At 42.2% G+C, this 6967-nt stretch overlaps 1 non-coding gene across 1 annotated transcript; it reads left to right on the top strand.

Moving 5' to 3' along the window:
- Positions 1 to 2672: 2672 nt before the first annotated feature.
- LOC129624866 (small nucleolar RNA SNORA42/SNORA80 family) lies at positions 2673 to 2805 on the top strand. The gene has a single exon (XR_008701194.1). It is a non-coding gene; the product is annotated as a small nucleolar RNA SNORA42/SNORA80 family (small nucleolar RNA).
- The last annotated feature ends 4162 nt before the right edge of the window (positions 2806 to 6967 follow it).

Below are 6967 nucleotides of genomic sequence, written 5' to 3'. Positions count from 1 at the left end.
GCACAAACTGGGAGCTCTGAGTTTTCCAGCAATCAAAGCAAAAGGGAAGCATTATTTAGCTCTATTATCTAATATCAGCATGCATAAAATAAAAAAAATTTTCCTATCACTGCATTTTAGAGAATATCCAGGGGAACTCCCTGGCAGTCCAGTGGTTAAGACTCAGCACTTTCAATGCGGGGGGTGTGAGCTCCATTTCTGCTCAGGGAACTAAGATCCAGCATGCCAAAGTGTAGTCAAAAAACAAAAAAGACTCTTTAGATAAAAATATATTACAATTTTTTTCAATAAAACCTTCATAAAAGTTGAAAAACATTTTGGGCTAATTTTTATTTCTGTCAGTCCTCAACAGAAGTAAGAGAATATTAAGTTATGGGTCCATGAAGGAGGGCCTCCCTGGTGGCTCAGTGGTAAAGAATCTGCCTGCAATGCGGGTGACACGGGTTCGATTTTTGGGTCAGGAAGATCCCCCGGAGAAGGGAACGGCTACCCACTCCAGTATTCTTGCCTGGAGAATTCCACGGACAAAGAGAGCCTGGCAGACTATAGTGCATAGGGTTGCAAAAAGTCGGACACTGAGCAACTTTCACTATGAAGGAATTTCTATGGGGAACCTGAAGGAGGCATTCAAGGTAGCTTTCTAGACTGCCACCTAGCTGCAAGGATAGAATCTAGGGACTCATTCTTGAGAAACAAAGGATTCTCAGATTTCATAAGCTCACTTTTCTGCATGCCTCAGCTGGGTTTGTGACAGGAGTTGGATATCAGATAATTAGGGGTTAACTAAAGTGGAATGTTCTCTGGAGTTGGTTAAAACTATATATGTGGAGTTCAGCTACTGAACTTGTATTTGGTTAATTATATGTTTAAGAACCTTTCTGGGACGTCCCTCGTGGTCCAGTGGTTAAGACTTTGACTTTCAATGCAGGGGTACAGGCTGGATCCCTGGTCAGAGGAGCTTAGATCCCACATGCCTCTCAGCCAAAGAACCAAAACATGGAAACAATATTGTAACAAATACAATAAAGGCTTTAAAAATGGTCCATTAAAAAAAAAAAAAAAGCCTTAAAAGAAAAAAAAGTTCTAAGAAGCTGCCATATTCACACCCAAATAGAAAACCATGCCTGTGTCTGCTTAGTTGGGACTTAATCGATAATTTCATCTCTGGCATTTAGGTACCCCTTCTGCAACTCCTTCCTGTGCTTCCCAGCAGTGCTGTAATTGACAAAATTAGGCAGGGAAGTACTTTGTTAGGGCTTTCATGGTGGCTCAGCTGGTAAAGAATCCGCCTGCCAATGCAGGAGACAGTAAGAGATCCAGGTTCAGTCCCTAGATTGGGAAGACCCACTAGAGGAGGAAATGGCAACCCACTCTAGTATTCTTGCCTGGGGAATCCCACAGAGAGGTGAGTCTGGCAGGTGACAGTCCATGGCGTCACAGAGTCGGACATGACTGAGCACGCACACACACACAGTACTTTGTTGTTCAGGACTCCCAGTTTTAACACATTTAGCATCCTTGGCTCCACTCAGGAAGTACAAGTAGCATCCTTAGCCTTAAGACAACCAAATAGTCCTGCTCTGTTTTTAAACTTAGCATCATGGGGCTTAAAACAAAGTTGGTATCCTTTTCAATGTGGAAAAGCATCTGATCCCAAATTCAGTGGAATCACATGACACAGAAAAAGATATAAGCTTGGTTTAGGGGAAACATTTGGGAAACATATAATATCAGTTATTCACTTCTGTCATACAAAAACTTGAATATGGTTCTCACATAACATTTTACTTAGAACAAGGCTATGTCTTTGCACGATGAGCCTACCAGGATGAAACAGCCTCCAAGTAAAATTCTCAGCAGCTGAATTAGTTGAACCCACAAAATGTTGCTCATTAAATAAATATTAATTGAATTGTCCATTCAAATGAAGATTATCTGCCCCAAATACTTTGGTTATAATAAAGTTGATGTTAAAACTTTTTGTTTTCTAGATACAACTGATCAAGAAGTTAGTTTATTCCTTCATTCAGTGTTAAGACCTATTACCCACCAAGCAGAGAGGACACAGTGGTAAGCTTTGCTGATAGTCTACTAGAAGGTTTCAGGGAAATAGATAATAAATACAGAAGTTATTAATATTAGAATTAAAGAGTTATAGTGACTTTTCCTGAGGAAATTTTAAAATTGAGATATAAAGGATGAATAGAAATTAAATGTTTTGTTTGTGGGGATCAGGAGGGGTTTAGGGAGAGAGAAAATTGTTTTAGCCAGGGGCACCAGATTATACAAAAGCCAGAACAGGTTAGCATGAACACAGAAAAGTGGTGCAGACAAATCTAGTGAGTGCAGAATGTTAGGGCTTGGAAGATTTCGACCTTTCTCCTAAGTGTAGAAAAACACCATCATAAAATTTAACCAAAAAAAAGACACCATCAGACTTACGTTTAACCCAACTCATTCAGATTCAGAATGGATAGATTGGAGAAAGCCAACTTAGATTTTGGAAGTGACATCTAGACAACTGGGTGGGCAACGTTGTATTATGTAGTAAAGGTGATGGTGGGCAAGACAAGGGAATGAAGGTGGAACAGGGAGGAATGATTGATTCACTGAGTAAATAATTAAGAGCTCCAACTATATGCAAGTGCACTGTTAAGATACTGACAAGTCATGCATGGGTTTGGATTTATGGCAGGCTCGTCTCCCTGGGCCTCTCATAGTGTCCCATGCCAGAGTAAATCCGGCCCCGAACCATTGCCTGGCCTCTGGCAGTAGACTGCAGGCACTGAAGTGGGTTGCACAGTGGAAAAAGGGGGAAAAAAAAAAAAAAAAGATACTGACAAGTCAAGTGGGGGAAATAAGCAGGAATAAAACTTTCAATCAGAAAGTTTTTCTTTTTTTCAGAGTTTTTTCAAAGTTTTTTTCAGAAAACAAACTTTCAATCATAGTACCATAAAGGAGAAATACGTGATACTATGAAGTCCTGAAACTTTTCCTAATGCTTCAGAAAAGGTCTGTTTTGAGAAAGGGAACTAGATTCTGCAGATTGACTAGAAGTCAACTACAGGGCATGGTGAAGAATGAATAGGAATACTTTTCAAGGGAGGAAAAACAGCATTTACACTGTAAGGAAGCCGGTGTGAGAGACTCCAAAGAGCAAAGGGGAGTTTGATGAAGACGAGGTTGCAGAGGTGGAATAGCACTGTATTATGCAGCAGTAAGGAATCTGTCCTTTATTCTAAGAGCTAGGGAAAGCCTTGAACATGTTTTAAAGCCGTGTGTATTATTATTAAAAACACACACACACATCAAATTTGTGTCTTGAAGAGATTGTTGTGGCTGCATTATGAAGAATAGATTGCAGGGGTGAAGTGGATATTAAGCCATCTCTGCAAAAACCATGAAGATGCTGGGAGGTGAAGGACTTGGTGACTGGGGAAAGGATGGGGTTTCTGGGTTGGGCTTCTTAAAACACGCTCCCAGTTCATGACAAGTAAGAGCACATCATCTGACTAGAAGTTTATCATTTATTTTTTAATATTTATTTGGCTGGCTATGTCTTAGCTGTGGCATGCAGGATCTTCAGTCTTTGCAGAATCATTTGCTGCAGCATGCAAACTCTAAGTTGCGGCACGTGGGATCTAGTTCCCTGACCAGGGATGGAACCCGGGCCCCCTGCACTGGGAGTGTGGCGTCTCAGCCACTGGACCACCAGGGAAGTCCCTGTTCTCACCTTCTTACTCACTAGGGCAAGAATTACATCTTGCCCTGGTCATCTAAAAATTACATGCTACATTACACGTTCAACTGTCAACAATGGTGGGAATGGGACTAAAAACGATGGTAGAAAGAGGGGCGCATTCGCTTTTTACCATCAACATTTCTATATTACACGACTTTTACATTAAAAATGTGAATACAAATGTAAGCTGAAAATTGAATATAGAAACCCCATCAAATTATTTACAAATATAAGCAAGAAAGCTAGGATTACCTTCTTTTATGCCACTTAGAAATGGATTTTGAGCTCTCAAAAGCCCACTCCCACCCATCTGCTTCTTGGGACTCATCTGCAATAGAAGACTGGAGGGATTAAGAGTCCACACCAAATAAAGGCTACAGTATGTGCAGGAGATGCAAGGTACGCGAGTTCAATCCCTGGGTCAGGAACATCCCCTGGAGAAGGAAATGGCAACCCACTCCTGTATTCATGCCTGGAGAATCCCATGGACAGAGGAGCCCGGTGGGCTATAGTCCATGGGGTCGCAGAGTCAGACACGACTGAGTACACATACGTATTTCTTAAATCTTAAATTGTGATTAATATTTTGTCAGTAAGATAAAAGCCTAACAATGATCACTAGTGAGAGAGTGGACTAGACTATGCTTTTCCCTCATGTAATATCTGAATGAGAAAGACCCAGAGAGAAGAAAGCTAACCCTGACTTTGGACAAGACATTTGACCAACTGACAGCCCTGCAGTTTTGTGGAGCTGAAATGATGTCCTTTTTATACACACACACATGAAGTCCTCACCTGGGAAGCTGAACCCCAAAGAGTTAAACATGCAAGGACTGCTGCCCGTCCTTCAGAGCAGGGTTCATATAATTCCAGCCAACAAACTCCTCTCTAGGTGGAAAGGAGGTGTCCAATAAACTATAAAATGTGCACTTAGCAGGATGTTAGCCATTCAGCCAGCATTAACTCATAACCGCATTCAAATGTGGAATCTGGACTTTTTCCTTCCAATAATCCATTTGCTTCTTGTTTTATTATTAAACTGCCTTTGAGTTTCTTTATAGTCTACACCCCACTTCCGCTGTTTGAGATGAATACCCTTGAGAACACTGTTTTGTTTTGCTTTGTTTTTGCATCCTACTTATTTTAACATGGATGTGGAGAATCTAAAATGGACACAGCAAAAGCAGAAAATTTAAAAACATGCACTGAAAAACAGGATCAATGTTTACTTGCTAACATGTACCAGTGACGGGGGTTCCCAAAAACCTAGATAGGGATTGCCAACAACTAGACGGCCCTGTACAAAGCTTTCACATTTATTATTTTGTTCCATCTTCTGCTACAGTGATCAGACCAGAGACCTAACGACATGCAGAGATTTTAATCTTCTGATGCGTGCTCTTTATTCAGCCATGCAATAGGATGTTTCTGGAAGGGAGCTGGATTAGAGCAATTGTAGATAAACAGGCACATATACAAGATGGAGAGCCTCAGGGAAGTCAAGGGGAGGGAAGCATGTATGAGTCTCCCCCGCCCCCCCAGGAAACTGGGCAGTCCTCTCTGCCTGGCTGGTTCGGTCATCTTCTCACTCACTTCCTCTGCCTTCTGCTTTCCCCAAGCTCACGACCACACCACGACTGTAGTCTCAGGCATGGCATATGAGGGTACATATGCCATGTATGGCATATGGCATGTATGGCATTCAAAGGGTACAACCCTGAATCTCAGCTGGAGCTCCAAAATTCCTGGGCCACATCTGACTGACCAAGCTTGGGCGAGAGGGACACCTCTGGTCAACTGACTCTAAATAAGGGATACACAACTCAGCATTTTTAATGGCAAAAATGTCATCCATTACCGAAATGTCCAACAAGAGAGCACTTACTAGAAAGTTACACCACACCCACAATAAATATAATGCACCCTTTAAGATGCACAATGTTCAATGACCTGGCAAAGTGCTTACATTAAGTGGAGGAAAAGACTATAAAACAGTGAAGACACAGAAGTGCACACCCCAAAATAACAACAAAAAACACAGTCAGTTCTTGGTAGGGAATAATTTCCCCTTTTCCTTGTGTTTCTATGTATTTTCCAAATCTACAAAGAGCATGCTGCTATTACAGTAAGATGATACAGTTTTAAATATACACTCAATTCCTTATTATGATTATTGCTGGGTAATGGAATTACAGAGGATCTTTATTTTCTTATGAGTTTTTTTTTTCTTTCATTCATTTGAACTGTCCACTCGTGGTAAAAAAAAAAGACAACGCTTTGTGTTCAGCACATCATTTTGGTCCTCTTCCTGGACACACCTGATGACTACATTCCCCACCTCCCTTACCACTGGCCTGAGGTCATAGGGCAGGGCTCTGGCCAATGGAAATGGGGAAAAGTGATGCGTACCCTAGCAGGCCCGCCTATAAACCCCTGCAGGATCTACCACTCCCCAACTCCTCTTCTTCCAGGGCAAGTCTGAGGATTCAAAGCTGGCACCGTCACAAGATGGGCAAGTCTGGGTCCCTGGGAACCTTTCTGCCACACTGAAGTAATGATGAAAACAGACCAAAGTCCTGCTGTCCGAAACCACTGAGATGCTGGAATTGTTACAGCAGTTCATCTATCCTATTATCCTAAAAACTAAGATGCTCCATCCAGAACACAAACCTTCACTATCAGTCCATGATCTGTTAGAAGGAAGTTCTCAGGATGGCAGAAAATGGCCACCATAACCTGGTCCCATGCACTTCACATCCCAAAATCTCACTGACCCTTCTATGCTAAGTCACTTCAGTCGTGTCCGACTCTGTGCGACCCCACAGACAGCAGCCCACCAGGCTCCCCCGACCCTGGGATTCTCCAAGCAAGAACACTGGAGTGGGTTGCCATTTCCTTCTCCAATGCATGAAAGTGAGAAGTGAAAGTGAAGTTGCTCAGTCGTGTCCGACTCTTAGCGACCCCATGGACTGCAGCCTACCAGGCTCCTCCATCCATGGGATTTTCCAGGCAAGAGTACTGGAGTGGGGTGCCAAGGCTCCTAAAACGTCTGGACTAATCTTCCCCTATTCCAGCACCAATCACAACTGTGTTACAATTAGTTGGTCATTAATCAGTTCCTTTCATGAGACTGACAGTCTCTACTAAGGTGCAGTTATCTTTGTTTTTCACAGGTATAAATTTAACACTTAATGCCATGTGCTGGGCATATAAAGGATGCAACGT

This window comes from Bubalus kerabau, chromosome 12 (genome assembly GCF_029407905.1).
Source record: "Bubalus kerabau isolate K-KA32 ecotype Philippines breed swamp buffalo chromosome 12, PCC_UOA_SB_1v2, whole genome shotgun sequence".
In the NCBI taxonomy this organism is placed as follows: Eukaryota; Metazoa; Chordata; class Mammalia; order Artiodactyla; family Bovidae; genus Bubalus; species Bubalus kerabau.
The sequence above is the reverse complement of the archived record's forward strand: the minus strand, read 5'-3'. Positions and strand labels throughout refer to the sequence as shown.